Here is a 21596-nt window from a genome sequence, read left to right as displayed (position 1 = left end):
CAGAATATTGGAAATAAAAGCAAAAATAAACAAATGGGACCTAATTAACCTTAAAAGCTTCTGCACTTCAAAGGAAACTATTAGCAAGGTGAAAAGACAGCCTTCAGAATGGGAGAAAATAATAGCAAAAGAAGCAACTGACAAACAACTAATCTCAAAAATATACAAGCAACTCCTACAGCTCAACTCCAGAAAAATAAATGACCCAATCAAAAAATGGGCCAAAGAACTAAATAGACATTTCTCCAAAGAAGACATACAGATGGCTAACAAACACATGAAAAGATGCTCAACATCACTCATTATCAGAGAAATGCAAATCAAATCCACTATGAGGTACCATTTCACGCCAGTCAGAATGACTACAATCCAAAAGTCTATAAATAATAAATGCTGGAGAGGGTGTGGAGAAATGGGAACCCTCTTACACTGTGGTGGGAATGCAAACTAGTACAGCCACTCTGGAGAACAGTGTGGAGATTCCTTAAAACACTGGCAATAGAAATGCCATATGACCCAGAAATCCCACTGCTGGGTATACACACTAAGGAAACCAGAAGGGAAAGAGACACGTGTACCCCAATGTTCATCACAGCACTGTTTATAATAGCCAGGACATGGAAGCAACCTAGATGTCCATCAGCAGATGAATGGATAAGAAATCCATGGTACATATACACAATGGAGTATTACTCAGCCATTAAAAAGAATACATTTGAATCAGTTCTAATGAGGTGGATGAAACTGGAGCCTATTATACAGAGTGAAGTAAGCCAGAAAGAAAAACACCAATACACTACACTAACGCATATATATGGAATTTAGAAAGATGGTAACAGTAACCTTGTGTACGAGACAGTAAAAGAGACACTGATGTATAAAACAGTCTTATGGACTCTGTGGGAGAGGGAGAAGGTGGGAAGATTTGGGAGAATGGCACTGAAACATGTAAAATATCATGTATGAAACGAGTTGCCTGTCCAGGTTCGATGCACGATACTGGATGCTTGGGGCTGGTGCACTGGGACGACCCAGAGGGATGGTATGGGGAGGGAGGAGGGAGGAGGGTTCAGGATGGGGAACACATGTGTACCTGTGGCAGATTCATTTTGATATTTGGCAAAACTAATACAATTATGTAAAGTTTAAAAATAAAATAAAATTAAAAAAATAAAATAAAATTAATTAATTAAAATAATAAAAAAATTAAAAGGAATTATTTCTTTATTATTTTATTTAATGATAAACTGCAAGTGATTATAGGAGGATAAAACATGCTTATCAATCATTATACAAATTCCTATGAATATGCTTTTCATAGTCCTTCTGGAGAGAGGAAATGGATGTGGAAGGAAAAATACATACATGCATCCATGCATGCATATAGACATACATACAAAGAGACAATCTGTTCAGGCTTCTATGATAAAAGTACCATGAACTGAGTAGCTCATGCCAAGATGGGCGCAATAAAGGACAGAAATGGTATGGACCTAACAGAAACAGAAGAGATTAAGAAGAGGTATCAAGAATACACAGAAGAACTATTTAAAAAAGATCTTAATGACCTGTATAACCATAATTGTCTTATCAGTCACCTACAGACTGACATACTGGAGTTTGAAGCCAAGTGGGCCTCACTACAAAAAAAGCTAGTGGGGGTGATGGAATTCCAGCTGAGCTATTTCAAATCCTAAAGATGGTGCTGTCGAAGTGTTGCACTCAATATGCCAGCAAATTTGGAAAGCTCAGCAGTGGTTATAGGGCTGGAAAAGGTCAGTTTTTATTTCAGTCCCAAAGAAGGGCAATGCCAAAGATGCTCAAACTACCACACAATAGCACTCATTTCACATGCTAACAAGGCAATGCTCAAAATTCTTCAAGCTAGGCTTCCACAGTATGTGAATTGAGAACTTAGAGATGTACAAGCTGGATTTAGGAAAGGCAGAGGAATCAGAGATCAAACTGCTAACATCCATTGGATCATAGAAAAAGCAAGAGAATTCCAGAATAATATTTATTTCTGCTTAGTTAACTACACTAAAGACTTCAACTGTGTGGATCACAACAAATTATGGAAAATTCTTAAAGAGTTCGAAGTACCAGACCACTTTACCTGGCTCCTGAGAATCCTGTATACAAGTCAAGAAGCAACAGTTAGAACCTGACATGGAACAGTGCACTGGTTTAAAATTGGGAAAGGAATACAGCAAGGCTGAATACTGTCACCCTGCTTATTTAACTTATATGCAGAGTACATCATGTGAAATGCTGGGTAGATGAAGCACAAAGTGGAATCAAGATTACCTGAAGGAATATCAATAACCTCAGATATGAAGATGACACCACAGTTATGGCAGAAAGCAAAGAGGAACTAAAGAGCTTCTTGATGAAGGTAAAAGAGGAGAGTGAAAAAGCTCGCTTAAAACTCAACATTCAGAAAACTAAGATCATGGCATCCAGTTCCATCACTTCATGGCAAATAGATGGGAAAACAATGGAAACAGTGAAATAATTTATTTTTTGGGGATCCAAAATCACTGTAGATGGTGACTGAAGCCACAAAATTAAAAGACCCTTGTTCCTTGGAAGAAAAGCTATGACCAACCTAGACAGCTTATTAAAAAGCAGAGATATTACTCTGCCAGCAAAGGTCCATATAGTCAAAGATATCATGAAATTAAAAGATTCTTGCTCTTTGGAATAAAAGCTATGACCAACGTAGACATCATATTAAAAAGCAGAGACATTACTTTGCCAGAAAATGTCCATCTAGGCAAAGCTATGGTTTTTCCAGTAGTCATGTATGGATGTGAGAGTTGGACTATAAAGAAAGCTGAGCACAGAAGAATTGATGCTTTTGAATTGTGGTGTTGTAGAATACTCTTGAGAATCCCTTGGACTACAAGGAGAGCCAACTAGTCAATCCTAAAGGAAATCAGTCCTGAATATTCATTGGAATGACTGAGACTGAAGCTGAAATTCCAAAACTTTGGCCACCTGATGGTGGCCACAGACAGATAAAAATTTGGTGACTTCCTTCACTTTAACCAGGCTGCTTTCTGTCCTTTTATTATTATATTGACTTCCATTTTCTCTTAGAAATTACTAGATTTCAAATCCAATTCTTAAATAGGTATCATTTTTATAGCCCATTTTATAAACTTACATGTGCCCTAAATGACACGTGAAAGTTTTTTCATTTAGACATTGTAAATACAGAAAGTTTAGAAACAGTCCAATCTTCTATCAATAAGTGATTGGTTGAAATATAAAAATATTTCTCAGGGAAATGTCATATGGATGTGAAAAAGAATGTTACCTCTCTATGTAGTGAGATGGAAACATGTCCAGTATAAATATAAGTGAAAAAGTCAAGGTGCAGAAGAGAGTATATGGTGTATGAGCTATAGTATTTTTTTAAAGGGTAAGAGAATATATATATATATATATATATATATATATATATATATTTCACATGAATATATATATACACACATATATTCACATAAATAAACCTACCAATAAAGGATGAATGATGCTTCAATAAATGAATAGACGAGGGACAAGAATGAAGTTCAGACCCCATACTGATATTCAGCTAGCATGCACAAATCAAGCCATATTTTTTGATAAAAAACTTCCAAAAGTGTTGGTAAATGGCACCTATATTGTTTACCCTACACCTTAAATGTCACTCTGGCCTCCTCCCCTAAAGCCCCAGGAACTCACAAGGAGTCAAATGCTAAAATATGAGAAGTATAAAAGACTTATTGAGGGAAACACTGGTGAGAAGTAAAGGAAAAGGGGAGCAGGAGTAGGTGGGGAGAGCCTTCAAACTACCATGCAGTTTTGGCTGCTGTGAAAGGAAAACAAAAAGAAAGGAGAGATGAGTAGGAAGAGCCACACTGCACTGTAGCTCAGAGAAAGTTTCAACTAGGCTAATGAGGAGCGCAGGATTCTGTGTTGGGCAGGAATATCCTGGCCTTAGTGCTTCCATGGTGCTCAATTACTGGCTGGGAGCAGTCTAGTGAGAGTGTGGACACAGATTTCACACTGGTGGATTTCAAATTTGCAACAGCAAATTTGCAACAGAAACTGTCAGGTGACTACACTGCTCACAACAGGATCTCCAAGTGACACCTGAGCAGCAAACTCCCATAACTATCAATACAAGGAGCCACTTCTCCATCCATATTCGCTCCTCCAAAGTTTGTCTGTGCTTCCCCTTCTTAGGGGAACTTTAAAGGAGAAGGTATAAACATTTCTTCTCCCAAAGAAAATATATAGACACATGAAAAATGTTCAATATTGCTAATTATTAGAGAATTGCAAATCAAAACTACAATGAACATCACCTCATACCAGTCATAATGGCCATCATTAAAAAGTCAACAGACAAATACATGAAGAATACATCTAGACGGGGCTTCCAAGATGGTGGAGGAATAAGATAAGGAGATCATCTCCCTCTCCACAAATACATCAAAACTTCATCTGCATATGCAACAGCTACAGAACACCTTCTGAACAAGGCAGAAGAACCCAGACTTCAAAAAGACAAGCCGATCTCCTTAGAATGAGGAAGGGCAAAAGATGAAGATTTAAAAAAGAGAGAGATAAAAGATTTTAGGACAGAGAACTGTGCTCCCAGAAGGGAGTCCTGAAAAGTTTCCACACACTCACAGACCCCCACATGGGTGGGGATAGGAAGGAACTTGGGAATTTCAGTGGGGAACAAAGCAACAGGTGCTCAGAAGGCAAAGCAGAAAGAATTCACAATGAACAGCACTTCCCAGTCAAGAAAAGGCTTACGTGTTCATGCCTACAGCAGTGAATGGGGGCTGGGTGATCAGGCTCAGGCTTTGGGGGTTGGGCTCAAGGAGAGGACTGCAGTTGACTCCGATGAAGATACTCTGAGGGGGCTAGTACGACACAGCTGAAGGAATCCAGAGAAAAGCCTGGACCTCCCAGAGAGGCAAGAGATCATTGCTGCTGGTACATTCTAATACCACATGCTTGCAAAGAGCAGCTGTGCCCCCAGTGGTGGCCAACAAATTCAGCAGGAGCACCAGTGGTGGGCCTAGATTCAACTGCAGTTTACTATCTCAGATGGGAAAGCATAAGCCAGTAGTCATTGCCAAACCCAGGGAGAGTGCCTGAGTCAGTGGACAAAATGCTGAAACTAAGTAGTCCTGACCCCAGAGGTGACAGCTGCCACCAAGTTGTTAATGGGCACAGGGCTTATACCTTGCTAGGAGCCTGATCAGCTTGGATCAACCTAGGGACCCATGATTCTAGGCCAGTTCCTTGAGGGAAGTGCACAACCTCCTTCAGACTGTAAAAAAATCTGGCATGTATCTAATGCCACATGCAGTCCCTATACTACATCCTAATTGTGGCTGTCATACCACCTCTCCCCACTTGACTGAGCAAATTAGCTCTAATAAGCCTCATCCCTTGTCTGGGCAGTGAAGAGAAACCAGAAGGTACCCTACAAGCAGAGGCAGGCACAAAACCAAAGCAGAATACCTGGGGTTGTGTGACCAAAGAAGAAGAAGGGAATGAACTCCAGCAGCCACAGGTGCAGCAGATTAAATCCCCACAGTTAGCCTGAGACTGTGGACTATGGGGCAATTATTGACTCTGGAAGCAAGTACAAATTAGAGTAAGGCCAAATCTGAATCTGAGCTGATCTCACACTGCCCACAACAGGTCCAGAGATATTCCTAGAAATCAGTTCAGTTCAGTTGCTCAGTCATGTCCAACTCTTTGCAACCCCATGGACTGCAGCATGCCAGGTCTCCCTGTCCATCACCAACTCCTGGAGTTTACTCAAACTGATGTCCATTGAGCCAGTGATGCCATCCAACCATCTCATCCTCTGTCATTCCCTTCTCTTCCCACCTTCAATCTTTCCCAGCATCAGGGTCTTTTCAAATGAGTTAGTTCTTCCCATCAGGTGGCCAAAGTATTGGAGTTTCAGCTTCAGCATCAGTCCTTCCAATAAATATTCAGGATGGATTTCCTTTAGGATGGACTGGTTGTATCTCCTTGCAGTCCAAGGGACTCTCAAGAGTCTTCTCCAACACCACAGTTCAAAAGCATCAATCCCTCAGTGCTCAGCTTTCTTTATAGTCTAACTCTAACATCCATACATGACTACTGGAAAAACCATAGCCTTGACTAGATGGACCTTTGTTGGCAAAGTGATGTCTCTGGGTCCTACACCTTCACCATGAAATCATATGCTCCACTAAAAACCCTCCTGCCATCATATTGAACACAGTGGACTGCTGCTACATGACCCATCAACACATGTAAACACTGGCCTGTCTCAATATCCCAACCCTAAGGGTGGCACCTCGAGAACCACTAACAACTCTTTTTTATCATGGAGATGCATAGAACAGACGGTGGAATTATGATCATATAAGGTGTGTATACATTCTCCCATGTCTGCATTCCAAACTTTGAGAGTCCAATCTGTAGATCCACTAATGATGATATTGTCTTTCATATGTGATGGCCATACTCCACCTGTGTGTCCCACTAATATCCTCAGACATTTGCCTGTGACTACTGACCAAACTTTTAAATTGTTGTCATCAGAACCACTAACTATTTAGTTACCACAAAACCATAAGCATGTGATCATGTGATCATCATGTCCTTTCAGCACCTTAGGAGACTTGAGTTCTCCTCGCCTCCAGTTAGTATCAATTCTGCACTGTCTGATGTATGCATTTTTCCATGGACTATGAATGAAATCTGATTTTATTAATTTTCTTCTCTTGATGTACAACTGTTCACCAATACCCTTTTCTTTGCATTTTTCTCTCCAGAGAAGGTTGTCTTCAGCCAATATTCTCCAGTAAAGACAAGTCTGAGCTGCTTGTAGCAGGTCTTTAGGTTCCAGGAATTAAAGCACATACAGTGTCAGCTCTTTAGGGAGCAAGGAAATGAAGTCTTATTGAAACTGGGATTCTATCACTTGCATCATATGTCTTACATATGATGTTTACTGCTATCAATAAGTTCATCTAAGGCAAGAAATTTCTCTGGTCCACTCCAGCTCTGAAACATTTTCAACCATTCCTGGAGGCCTAGAGGTGGTTGCAAAGAAGTAATCCCATGTTGTTGTTGCCCTTGACCATTGGCTGCTCTCAGGTCTCCAAAAGTTGTTGGTGTTCCTGAACATGGTACAAGCCCAGTGGTACTTGTATATTCTGAGACTTTGCATGGTTGCTTTCCCAAAGAAAAACGGCAGATCTCAGAACCATGGTCCAACTTTCTTTTCATTTCTGTTGTCTTTGTATAGAACTGGGAGGAGAGCTAGTGAATAGGCAGGTCCACAATACTATTAGAGTTTGTGACACTGTTACTATGTGTATGTTCATCTTCCCTGCTGCTGTCATCAGACTGATACAAATCATCACTCTCCTAGTCCATTTCTTCTTCTTCCTCATCCTCCTCATATTGTTCACCAGCATTTTCTTCCTCTTCCTCCTGTTCTTCCTGGTTTCTGGAGGAGTACTTATCTACCAAAATAAACCAGTTGTTGTTTCCTTCCAACTGTCCTTGCTGGGAATAATTTTGGTGTCCAGGTCTAGGTTCTGCTTCAACGACTTCACCATTCCTCACAGTGTGCTCTGCCTCTTGGTGTCTGAGCTGCTGCTGCTGCTGTTCCTCTTCCACCACATGATTCATCTACTCCTCATCTGCCTGGCTTGAGGAAGGATTACCTCTCAGAGAGCCTCCAGTTTGTTGTCTTTTGCTGCCCACAGAGAGCAGCTCCTGATTCATTTCCAAAAGCCAGCTTGCTACTTCTTGGACCTTGGCTAGACTATCAGAAGATGCAAAGGTTTTCACATTCCTCTGACCCACTTCCGGCAATTTATTTTAAGGAAGTGTTCCAAATATTTGATAGCCTTTTATAAATCTCACTGATGATTGAGACTCCACTTTAGAGAAGAACTGGTGGTGCTGAGAAAGTAGGGTGCTTCCTGTCCTCCTCGGGACCAAGGGAGCAGCCACAGCAGCTCCAGTGCGTTACTGAGCAAGAAACGGGGCTGGGATCACCAAGCCGGGCCACCCGGGTCTCTTCCACAGAGGCAGCTGGTGCCCTGCTTACCTCCTCTTTTCCTCTTTCTGGGTCTCTTCAAGCTGGGTCTTTTGCCTGTCCCAGACCACTCTCCCCGACAGTCACGTTTGGGAGGCTCCGGATTTTTGTTTTATAGTTTCTTCTGGGTGGAGGCTGCGGTCCCCGCCCCCACACACCTGCCCCAGCACCGCAGCCCTTAGGCCTGGGGCAGGGAGGGAGCTCTAAGAACTCCTCCCTGAGCCAAGCCAAGAAGCCAGGAGTCCGGCTACTGGCCGAGAAAGAAGACCCCCAAGGGGTCAGAGGGCAGGGGGGAAGGAAGGAAAGTACTGCAGCACCGGTCCTGCTGTCCCCGCTGCCCCAGATACGGCTTCACATTGGGGTACCCACCCCCACCCCCACCCCCGTCAGGGGGTGTTTGCCTAGCTTGAAGCCCCAGCTATTACACTCCGGGGGCGAGATGTTACAGCCTCCTGCATAGCATCAGAAAGAATGAAACAACAAGAAAAAGAGTTCCCTAAGGATGGTCAACACTGAAATCAGATTCATTATATTCTTTGCAGCCAAAGATGGAGAAGCTCTATAGAGTCAACATAAACAAGACCAGGAGCTGACTGTGGCTCAGATCATGAAATCCTTATTGCCAAATTCAGACTGAAATTGAAGAAAGTAGGGAAAACCACTAGACCATTCAGGTATGACCTAAATCAAATCACTTATGATTATATAGTGGAAGTGAGAAATAGATTTAAGGGCCTAGATCTGGTAGATAGAGTGCCTGATGAACTATAGAATGAGGTTCGTGACATTGTATGAACAGGAGACAGGGATCAAGATCATCCCCGTGGAAAAGAAATGCAAAAAAGCAAAATGACTCTCTGGGGAGGCCTTACAAATAGCTGTGAAAAGAAGAGAAGCGAAAAGCAAAGGAGAAAAGGAAAGATATAAGCATCTGAATGCAGAGTTCCAAAGAATAGCAAGAAGACTTAAGAAAGCCTTCCTCAGTGATCAATGCAAAGAAATAGAGGAAAACAACAGAATGGGAAAGACTAGAGATCTCTTCAAGAAAATTAGAGATACCAAGGGAACATTTCATGCAAAGATGGGCTCAATAAAAGACAGAAATGGCATGGACCTAACAGAAGCAGAAGATATTAAGAAGAGGTGGCAAGAATACACAGAAGAACTTAAAAAAAAAATATCTTCACAACCCAGATAATCACGATGGTGTGATCAATGACCTGGAGCCAGACATCCGGGAATGTGAAGTCAAGTGGGCCTTAGAAAGCATCACTATGAACAAAACTAGGGGAGGTGATGGAATTCCAGTTGAGCTATTTCAAATCCTGAAAGATGATGCTGTTAAAGTTCTGCACCCAATATGCCAGCAAATTTGGAACACTCAGCAGTGGCCACAGGACTGGAAAAGGTCAGTTTTCATTCCAGTCCCATATAAAGGCAATGCCAAAGAATGCTCAAACTACCGCACAATTGCACTCATCTCACACGCTAGTAAAGTAATGCTCAAAATTCTCCAAGCCAGGCTTCAGCAATATGTGAACCATGAACTTCCTGATGTTCAAGCTGGTTTCAAAAAAGGCAGAAGAACCAGAGATCAAATTGCCAACATCCACTGGATCATGGAAAAAGCAAGAGAGTCCAAGAAAAAGCATCTATTTCTGCTTTATTGACTATGCCAAAGCCTTTGACTGTGTGGATCACAATAAACTGTGGAAAATTCTGAAAGAGATGGGAATACCAGACCACCTGACCTGCCTCCTGAGAATTTTGTATACAGGTCAGGAAGCAACAGTTAGAACTGGACATGGAACAACAGACTGGTTCCAAATAGGAAAAGGAGTACATCAATGTTGTATATTGTCACCCTGCTTATTTAACCTATATGCAGACTACATCATGAGAAACTCTGGACTGGAAGAAACACAAGCTGGAATCAAGATTGCTGGGAGAAATATCAATAACCTCAGATATGCAGATGACACCCCCCTTATGGCAGAAAGTGAAGAGGAACTAAAAAGCCTCTTGATGAAAGTGAAAGTGGAGAGTGAAAAAGTTGGCTTAAAGCTCAACATTCAGAAAACGAAGATCATGGCATCTGGTCCCATCACTTCATGGGAAATAGATGTGGAAATAGTGGAAACAGTCTCAGACTTTATTTTTGGGGGATCCAAAATCACTGCAGATGGTGACTGCAGCCATGAAATTAAAAGACGCTTACTCCTTGGAAGGAAAGTTATGACCAATCTAGATAGCATATTCAAAAGCAGAGACATTACTTTGCCAACAAAGGTTAGTCTACTCAAGGCTATGGTTTTTCCAGTAGTCATATATGGATGCTAGAGTTGGACTCTGAAGAAGGCTGAGCACTGAAGAATTGATGTTTTTGAACTGTGGTGTTGGAGAAGACTCCTGAGAGTCCCTTGGACTGCAAGGAGATCCAACCAGTCCATTCTGAAGGAGATCAGCCCTGGGATTTCTTTGGAAGGAATGATGCTGAAGCTGAAACTCCAGTACTTTGGCCACCTCATGGGAAGAGTTGACTCATTGGAAAAGACTCTGATGCTGAGAGGCATTGGGGGCAGGAGGAGAAGGGGACGACAGAGGATGAGATGGCTGGATGGCATCACTGACTCGATGAACGGGAGTCTGGGTGAACTCTGGGAGTTGGTGATGGACAGGGAGGCCTGGTGTGCTGTAATTCATGGGGTCGCAAAGAGTCGGACACGACTGAGTGACTGAACTGAACTGAACTGAAGGAGGTGAAAGGAAAAGGCAATGGCGCCTCACTCCAGTAGTCTTGCCTGGAAAACCCCATGGATGGAGGAGCCTGGTGGGCTACAGTCCATGGGGTCGGTAAGAGTCGGACACGACTGAGGGATTTCACTTTCACTTTTCACTTTCATGCATTGGAGAAGGAAATGGCAACCCACTCCAGTGTTCTTGCCTGGAGAATCCAAGGGACGATGGGGCCTGGGAGGCTGCCATCTATGGGGTCACACAGAATTGGACACGACTGAAACGACTTAGCAGCAGCACCAGCAGCAAGGAGGTGAAAGACCTATACTCTGAACAGTATAGAAAATTGATGAAAGAATTTGAAGATTCTATAATGAAACGGAAAGACATCCAATGTTCTTGGAATGGAAGGATTCATATTTTTTAAATGTTCATATTACCCGTATAATCTACTGATTTAATGGAATCCCTATCAAAATATCCATGACATTTTTCACAGAAGTATAACAAATAATCCTAAAATTCAGATGAAACACAAAAGACACAGAATTGCAAAATGAACTTGAGAAAAGGGGAGAAAGTTGGAGTTATAACCCTCCTGGGCTGAAGAATATAAAACAAATCTCTAGTAATCAAAATAGCATGGTACTGACACAAAAGCAAATGTATAGATCAATTGAACAGAATACAGAGCCCAGAAGTACCCACGCACCAGTGGCCAACTAATCCATGACAAAGTAGGCAAGAATATATAATGGAAAAAGAGTGTCTCTTCTACATGTGGTGTTAAAACAACAACAACAACTTGGACATCGGGGTGAGGGAGACAGTGAGCTGAGCTGCTGTGAGGTGAGGAGTGCTGGCTCCGCTTGGTGCTGCCCCCGCTCCCAGCTCTCGCATGTGTCACTGTGGCTGGGACCCCCTCCATCCAACTTGGGAGTCCCTCACCCCATGCCCCGGGACAAACAAAAGCTCCGGCCCCTCATCAGCATCCTCTCACCTCGGAGCAGCCGACTAGTCACAGCCACTTCCCTGCCCCCAGCCAAAGGCTCCGGATCAGTCACTGGGAAGGTGAGGGAGGGAGAGGAGGGGTGGCTGTGGCTGCTGCTGACCCAGGTTAGGGCAGAGGTCTTGGCTGCGGCCAGTGCACAGGTGCTGGGTCTCTCAGTGCTCCTTGGCTCTTTCACTCTCCGTGGCAGCAACGGTGGCAGTAGCCTCTGGAGCTCAGCTCACTGTCTCCCTCACCCCGATGTCCAGGTTGTTGTTGTTGTTTTAACACCACATGTAGAAGAGACACTCTTTTTCCATTATATATTCTTGCCTACTTTGTCATGGATTAGTTGGCCACTGGTGCATGGGTACTTCTGGGCTCTGTATTCTGTTCAATTGATCTATACATTTGCTTTTGTGTCAGTACCATGCTATTTTGATTACTAGAGATTTGTTTTATATTCTTCAGCCCAGGAGGGTTATAACTCCAACTTTCTCCCCTTTTCTCAAGTTCATTTTGCAATTCTGTGTCTTTTGTAGTTCCATCTGAATTTTAGGATTATTTGTTACACTTCTATGAAAAATGTCATGGATATTTTGATAGGGATTCCATTAAATCAGTAGATTACTTTGGCTTGTATGAACATTTTAAAAACATGAATCTTTCCATTCCAAGAACATTGTATGTCTTTCCATTTCATTATAGAATCTTCAAATTCCTTCATCAATTTTCTATACTGTTCAGAGTATAGGTCTTTCATCTCCTTAGGGAACTCTTTTTGTTGTTGTTGTTGTTGCTTCATTCTTTCTGATGTGATTTTAAGCTGGATTTTTAAATTTTATACTTCTAATATTTTATTATTAATGTATAGAAATGCAAGAGATTTCTGTTTATCAATCTTGCATCTTTAAATTCTGCTAAATTAATTTATGAGTTCTAACATTTATTGAGTGGAAGCGTTAGGGTTCTCTATAAAAAGTATTATGTCATCTCCTAATAGTTACACTTTTGTCTTCCAATTTGGATTCATTTTATTTCTTTCTCTTGTCTAACTGCTGTGGCTATTGCTTCCAATGCTATTTTAAATAGTGTTTGCAAGAGTTTTACTTTTGTTTCTCATTCAAAAAATTCATTAACAGAACCTGGGCAGGTTGATGCAGTCTGGTGGAGGTGGGGCAGTCTGGCCTCTCCTCGCACCACCTGGGAAGGCCCAGTCAGCTGGCCACCATGCCCTTTCCACAGCCCTGGCCTAGGAGCTTGGCTCCACATCCTGACAAGGGGGAGCATCAATGTGGCCCACTGTTCAAAGCACTCCTGGCTTCCTGGGTCAAGGCAGTGGCAGTGGTGGAGGTGGAGACTGGCCAGGAACAGTCCACACTGCCACTGGAGAGGAGCCTGGTGCAGCCAAAAAATAAATAAATGAATCATTACCAAAAGAAATGGTAATATCTTACAAATATCATTATACACAATAAACAATTTCAATATTTAATAGAGGATTCATTGACTTAATTTCAATATATGATCATTAAAGGAAGAGGAATAGAAACAATAGGAAAGAGTAACCGTACATATATCACCAAATTGGGCCAATCAACATCCAGATTAACAGCAATCTGGAGTCCCAATTGGGAAAACGTCCCAGGCAATGTGTCTACTCCACAGGTGAAACTTCAAAATTGCAGTTTCAGGGGTTCCCACTTATAATTCCAGGTCATCAGTTTTCAGGCAAAGATGCAGCTCTGGTTTTATTTTAATCTTGTTACAATGCTGTTTGCTTTATCTTGTGAGTCATAGGATTTTATTAAGCCCTGAGTGGTGGACCAGACCTCTAGAGGCTCAAGAACTCCAAGACACATTCCTCTTCTTATTTAAAGTACTCCTTGCCTTGCTGTGCTTACAGGCGGCATGGAATCCGTGCAATGTACAGCCAGGTCAGAAGAAAGGTCTGAGGCCTGCTATCCTGCTTCTGAAATCTAAACAAGACTACCTCCATTTTAATTTCCCTAGCAAATAAAAGTGTTTAGAGTGGGCGTTTTTTTCTTGTTCTTGAATCTAGTGGGAAGTCTTGCATCTTTTCATTGTTGAGTATGATGTTGGCTGTGGGTTTGTCATAAATGGCTTTTATGATGCTGAGATGTTTCCTCTCTACCTGCTTCAATGAGGATTTTTTATCATAAATGGATGTTAAATTTTTTCCAGTGCTTTTACTGTGTGTTTTGAGATGATAATGTGATTTTTATTCTACCTTTTGTTAATGTAGTACATCACACTTGTTGATTTGCTTTTAAAATGTCACACTATTTTTGTAACCCTGGAATCAATCCAACTTGATCAAAGGGTTTGATCCTTTTTATATATTGTTGGATTTGGTTCCCTAGCACTTTCATGAAAATATTTGCATCTGTTTTTATCAGAGATATTGGCTTCTAATTTTCTTTTTCTACAGTATTGTTGGTTTTGTGTCAGGATGATGCCTTGTAGAATTGATTTGGTATATTCCTCCTGTTAAGTTTTTTGTAATAGCTTCAGAAGGATAGGTATTAGTTTTCTGTATATCTGGTAGAAATCCACTGTAAAGCCACCTGGTCCTAGACTTGTGTTTGCTAGAAGTTTATATAAAAATAAATTTATTTTAAAATGTAGATATATATAAAATAAATTGCATATGGACTGTTCCCAGGGGATCAGTTGGTAAAGAACCCACCTGCCAATGCAGGAGATGAAAGAGACATGGGTTCAATCCCTGGGTTGAGAAAAATTTCCTGAGGCAGAAAATGGAAACCTGCTCTAGTATTCTTGCCTGGAAAATTCCATGGACAAAGGAGCCTGGTGGGCTACAGTCCATGGGGTCGCAAAAAGTCACACAAGACTGAGTGCACACTCACACACAGACCTATATATGAAAGGTAAGGCTATAATGTTTAGGAGAAAATATGAAATATCATGATGTGAAGTAAGCAAAGATTTCTTAAGCAGCAAAAACTATTGCTGGCAGTAAGTTTCAAAACTTGGCAAATGTGACTAAATTAAGATTAATAATTTCTTCCATCATGTGCTACATAAAATGAGTGGAAGAGTAAGCCACAGGCAGCAAGAAGATACTTTCTATTCTAGTAATGAAAAAGGATTGGATCTAGACTGAATAGAGAGCTCCTACAAATCTGTAAGAAAAAAAATGAAATTCCTACAATAAAGATGTGCAAAATACTTGAATATGCACTTCATAAAAGAAGATATTCAAATTCCCAATAAACAAAATAGACAGGTGACCAAACACAATAATCATCAGGAAAATACAATTAAAATTATTTAAATAACATTGTGTTTATAGATCTTGTTGCTGGACATATTTATTTAGGTCATCAATAAAATATTTTAAACTACAGTCAATTGAAGCAATTGTTTTCCCTGTGTGGTTGTGACACAGTTATTATAAAGATTTTTTGTTTTATTTGTAAAGATGTCATTATAGTTAAGTGGCATAGCAAATCTGTCAGGGTATGACTAAGATGATGGAGAAGTGAGAAGAGATTAATGTGTAGTAGATATATATTATATGCATTTAAGATTATTTGCCACATTTAATTTTTAATTTTTAAGGATTGCTTTTTACATTTTTTAATTATGTAAAAATTTTGTATTCTTGCAAAATAAAATTGATGTAACATAGTGCATTCCAAAATCTCATTTCTACCCCTCTATATTGCACACTACTGCCTCTCTCCCACAGATAAATACTTGTATTAGCTTTTTGTTTACTCTTTAATTGTTACATATTGAAAACATGAACTGATATTTATATCCCCTGTATTTACAGAAGGCAGCATAAAACTAAACTCTAATCTCACTTTTTTTCACTTAACAATATACCCTGAAGATAGTTTCAGCAAAAAACACAGATGTTTTCCTCACTTCTTTTGCATTTATTTTGTAGTCCATTATGTGGATGTTCCTTATTTACTTCTACATTCCCCTTGTATTTCATAACAATAGACAACCATATTTGTGAAAGTACTTTCAAATTTTTATGTATATTTTTTGGATATCTTTTAGAAATGGAATTAGTAGCTCAAATATTTAACATGGGTTTCTATTTCATCATAATAAAGTAGCAAGAGTGAGTTTCCCTCCCACCTTGAATGTGAGTGTTCAGTTCAGTCGCTCAGTCATGTCCGACTCTTTGTGACCCCATGAATTGCAGCACGCCAGGCCTCCCTGTCCATCACCAACTCCCGGAGTTCACTCAGATTCATGTCCATTGAGTCCGTGATGCCATCCAACCATCTCATCCTCTGTCGTCCCTTCTCCTCCTGCCCCAAATCCCTCCCAGCATCAGAGTCTTTTCCAATGAGTCAACTCTTCGAATGAGGTGGCCAAAGTACTGGAGTTTCAGCTTCAGCATCATTCCTTCCAAAGAAATCCCAGGGCTGATCTCCTTCAGAATTGACTGGTTAGATCTCCTTGCAGTCCAAGGGACTCTCAAGAGTCTTCTCCAACACCACAGTTCAAAAGCATCAATTCTTTGGCGCTCAGCTTTCTTCACAGTCCAACTCTCACATCCATACAGGACTACGGGAAAAAACATAGCCTTGACTAGATGGACCTTTGTTGGCAAAGCAATGTCTCTGCTTTTGAATATGCTATCTAGGTTGGTCATAACTTTCCTTCCAAGGAGTAAGCATCTTTTAATTTCATGGCTGCAATCACCATCTGCAATGATTTTGGAGCCCAGAAAAATAAAGTCTGACACTGTTTCCACTGTTTCCCCATCTATTTCCCATGAACTGATGGGACCAGATGCCATGATCTTCATTTCTGAATGTTGAGCTTTAAGCCAACTTTTTCACTCTCCACTTTCACTTTCATCAAGAGGGTTTTTAGTTCCCCTTCACCTTCAGCTATAAGGGTGGTGTCATCTGCATATCTGAGGTTATTGATATTTCTCCCAGCAATCTTGATTCCAGCTTGTCCTTCTTCCAGCCCAGCATTTCTCATGGTATACTCTGCATATAAGTTAAATAAGCAGGGTGACAATATACAGCCTTGATGTACTCCTTTTCCTATTTGGAACCAGTCTGTTGTTCCATGTCCAGTCCTAACTGTTGCTTCCTGACCTGCATATAGGTTTCTCAAGAATGTGAGTGTTGCTGCTGCTGCTAAGTCGTTTCCAACTCTGTGCAACCCCATAGACGGCGGCCTACCAGGCCCCACCGTCCCTGGGATTCTCCAGGCAAGAACACTGGAGTGGGTTGCCATTTCCTCCTCCAATGCATGCAAGTGAAAGTGAAGTCGCCCAGTCGTAACCAACTCTTAGCGACCCCGTGGACTGCAGGCTACCAGGATCCTCCATCCATGAGATTTTCCAGGCAAGAGTACTGGAGTGGGTTGCCATTGCCTTCTCCGAATGTGAGTGTTAGTCACCCAGTTATGTCTGACTCTTGCAACTCCATGGACTGTAGCCCACCAGGCTTCTCTGTCCATGGAATTCCCCAGGAAAGAATACTGGAGAGGATAGCCATTCCATTCCCCAGAGGAGATTGAACCCTCCCACTTTAAACAACTTAAAAAAATAGACAAGGGAGTGGCATCACCAAGATGGCAGCATAGGTTGTTTCTGACTTTGTTCTCCTTCACAAGAAGAACTAACACATTTTCTAGAAAAAGACACCAATAAATGAATCCTAGAATATGAACATGAGGCTAAAGGACCACAGAGACTGAGACAGACTACATTAGAAGGGCTAAGAGAAGCAGTTACAAAGTGACTACCTTCCCCATCCACTAGGCGAGCAGAGACAACATGGAGAGTTCTCCCCTGAATCACAGATTACTCAAAGGAGAAAAGAGAACATTAATGGGACAACAGGAATCCCCCCATCATTGTGGGTTGCTCTGTGGGAGTCATTACTCTGACCTTGTGAGGACTGCAAGTGAACAATGATAATAAAAAAAGAAAATTTACAGGCAGATATTACTCATGAGCATAGATGCAAAAATCCTCAACAAAATACTGCAAAACAAATCCAATAATACATTCAAAGGATCATACACCATAATCAAGAGGTATTTATTCCAGGGATGCAAAGATTTTTCAGTATTTGCAAGCCAGTCAATTTGATATACCACATCAACAAATTGAAGAATAAAAATCATATGAACATCTCAATAGATGAAGAAAAAGCTTCTGACAAAATTCAACACAGATTTATGACAAAGAAAAAGACCGTCCTGAAAGTGGGCATAGAGGGCAAATACCTAAACATAATAATAATTACTTACAGCTAACATCATGCTCAAGGGTGAAAAGCTAAAAGCATTTACTCTAAAATTAGGAACAAGACAAGAATATCCAATCTCACCACTTTTATTCAACATAATTTTGGAAGTCCTAGCCTCAACAATCAGAGAAGAAAAAGAAATAAAATAGTCTAAATTGGAAAAGAATAAGGGTAACTGTCACTGTTCATGGATGTCATAATATTATACATGGAAAATCATAAAGATCCTACCAGAAAACTGCTAGAACTCATCAATGAATTGGGCAAAGCTACAGGATACAAAAAATAGAGAAATCTTTTGTATTTCTATACACTACCAATGAAAAATGAGAAAGAGAGATTTAAAAAACAATTCCATTTTACATAGCCTCAAAAAGAATAAAATAACTAGAAATAAACCTACCTTAGGAGACAGAAAAAACCTATACTCTGAAAGTTATAAGATGCTGATTAAAAAAATAAAAGATGACACAAAAATTGTAGAGAGGTACCATATTCTTGGGCTTCCATGGTGGCTCAGTGGTAAAGAATTCACCTTCAACGAGGAAACCACAGGAGACACGGGTTCGATCCTTGGGTCTGGAAAATCCCTTGGAAGAGGGCATGACAACCTGCTCCAGTATACTTACCTGGAAAACCCCGATAAACAGAGGAGCCTGGCAGGCTACAGTCCACTGGGTCATAAAGAGTCAGACACGACTGAAGTGAGTTAGCACACAAGCATGTTCTTGATAGAAGAATCAATATTGTCCAAATGAGTATACCACAGAAAACAATCTACAGAGTCAATATAATCCCTACCAAATTACCAAAGGCATTTTTTTCACATAACTGGAACAAAAAAGGAATGTCCAAACTACAAGACAGTTGCACTAATTTCACATACTGGTAAGGTTATGCTCAAAATCCTTCAAGCTGGCTTTAGCAATATATGAACCAAAAACTTCCAGATGTACAAGCTCGGTTTAGAAAAGGCAGAGGAAACAAAGAGCAAATATCTAAAATTTAATGGATCATAGAGAAAGCAATGGAATTTCAGAAAAAAAAATCTACATATGTTTCATTAACTATGCTAAAGCCTTAGACTGTGTGGATCACAACAAATTGTGGAAAATTCTCAAATAGATGGGAATACCAGACCACCTTACTTGTTTCTTGAGAATGTTGTATGTGGGTCAAGAAGCAACAGTTAGAATCGGACATGGAACAACTGACTGGTTCAAAATTAGGAAAGGAGTATGACAAGGCTGTATGTTACCATCCTTTTTTAACTTATATGCAGAACATATCATGTAAAATGCTGGGCTGAACGAATCACAAGCTGGAATCAAGATTGCCAGGAGAAATATCAACAACCTCAGAAATATCAACAACCTAGGAGTTGGAAAATTCAATCTCCATGACTTCAGATGATACCACTCTAATAACAGATGGTGAGGAGAAACTAAGGAACTTCTTGATGAGGGTGAAAAAAGGAGAATACAAAAATTAACATTAAAACGCAACATTAAAAAAACTAAGATAATGACATTCAGTCCCATCACTTCAGGACAAATAAAAGGGGAAAAAGTGGAAGCAGTGATAGATTTTATTTTCTTGGACTCCAAAGTCACTGCAGATGGTGATTGCAACTTTGAAATTAAAAGATGCTTGCTCCTTCTAAGAAAAGCTATGACAAACCTAGACAGTAAATTAAAAATCAGAGAAATAACTTTGCAATCAAAGATCCATACAGTCAAAGCTATGGTTTTTCCAGTAGTCATGTATGGATGTGAGTTGGACCATAAAAAAGGCTGAACACCAAAGAATTTATACCTTGAATTGTGGTGCTGGAGAAAACCCCTGAGAGTCTCTTGGACAGCAAAGACACCAAACCAGTAAATTCTAAAGGAAATCATCCCTGAATAGTCATTGGAAGGACTGATGAGGAAGCTAAAGCTCCAATAATTTGGCCACTTGATGTGAAGAGCCAATTCATTAGAAAAGACCCTGGTTATGGGAAAGATTGAAGGCAAAAGGTGAAGGGAGTGGCAGAGGATGAGGTGACTAGATAGCAACATTGACTCAATGAACACGAAATTGAGCAAACTCTGGCAGATAGTGAAGGACAGTGGAGCTTGTTGCATTGCAGCCCATGAAGTCATAATGAATTGGACATGATTTAGTGACTGAACAGAAAAAGAACCAAAAATCTTTAAAATAGAAGCATGTATGGAAACACAAGAGATCTTGAATAGTCAAAGAAATCTTGAGAAAGAAAAATGGAGCTAGAGGAATCAGGCTCCCTGACTTCAGACTATACTACAAAGCTAGCAACATCAAAGTAGTATGGTACGGGCAAAAAAAAAAAAAGAAATATGAATCAATGGAAAGTGATCACAAATACAGAGATAAACACACGCACCTATGGCCAAGTAATGTCTGACAAATGATGCAAGAGTCTACTATGGAGTAAAGATGGTCTCTTCAACATGTTGTGCTGGGAAAACTGGACAGCTATGCTTAAAAAGTTAAATTAGTACATTTTAAAAAACCATTCATAAGAATAAAATCAAAGTGGATTAAAGACTTAAATATAAGAGTGAATACTATAAAACTTTTAGGGAAAAACTTAGGTAGAACACACACTGACACAAGTCACAACAATATCTTTTTCAGTCTGTCTCCTAGAGTGAAGAAAATAAAAACAAAAATAAATAAGTAGGAGCTACTTAACTCAAAAGCTTTTGCACAGCAAGGGAAACCATGAAGAAAATGAAAAGATGATCCACAGAATGGGAGAAAATATTTGCAAATGACAACTGACAAGAGATAATTCTTCAAAATGTACAAACTATACGTGTGATTAATATTTAAAAAAAATAAAAATAAATGGGCAGATGATCTAAATAGACATTTCTTCACAGAAGACATACAGATGCAAAACACACACACACACAAGAAAGGTGCTCAGTTCAGGTTAGTTCTGTAGCTCAGTCATATATGACTCTTTGCAACCCCATAGACTGCATCATGCCAGGCTTCCTTGTCCCTCACCAACTCCCAGAGCTTGCTCAAACTCATGTCCATTGAGTCAGTCATGCCATACAACTATCTCATCCTCTGTTATCCCCTTCTCCTCCCAACTTCAATCTTTCCCAGCATCACGGTCTTTTCAAATGAGTCAGTTCTTCACATCAGGTGGCCAAAGTATTGGAGCTTCACCTTCAGCTACAGTTCTTCCAATGAATATTCAGCAATGATTTCCTTTAAGATGGACTGGTTGGATTCCCTTGCACTCCAAGGGACTTTCAAAAGTCTTCCCCAACACCACAGTTAAAAAGCATCAATTCTTTGGTGCTCAGCTTTCTTTATGGCCCAACTCTCACATCCATACATGACAAGTGCAAAAACCATAGCTTTGACTAGACAGATCTTCATTGGCAAAGTAATGTCTCTGCTTTTTAATATGCTCTCTATATTGGTC

At 40.4% G+C, this 21596-nt stretch overlaps 2 pseudogenes; one reads left to right on the top strand and one right to left on the bottom strand.

Moving 5' to 3' along the window:
• Positions 1–3941: 3941 nt before the first annotated feature.
• Positions 3942–7880, bottom strand: LOC129640077 (F-box/WD repeat-containing protein 7-like; annotated as a pseudogene).
• Positions 7881–13757: 5877 nt separating this feature from the next.
• LOC129640076 (cylicin-1-like) overlaps positions 13758–21596 on the top strand; it is a 155735-nt pseudogene continuing 147896 nt past the window's right edge.

Source organism: Bubalus kerabau, chromosome X (genome assembly GCF_029407905.1).
Source record: "Bubalus kerabau isolate K-KA32 ecotype Philippines breed swamp buffalo chromosome X, PCC_UOA_SB_1v2, whole genome shotgun sequence".
Taxonomy (NCBI): Eukaryota; Metazoa; Chordata; class Mammalia; order Artiodactyla; family Bovidae; genus Bubalus; species Bubalus kerabau.
Note: the sequence above shows the minus strand (reverse complement) of the source record. Positions and strands in the feature narration are given on the sequence as shown.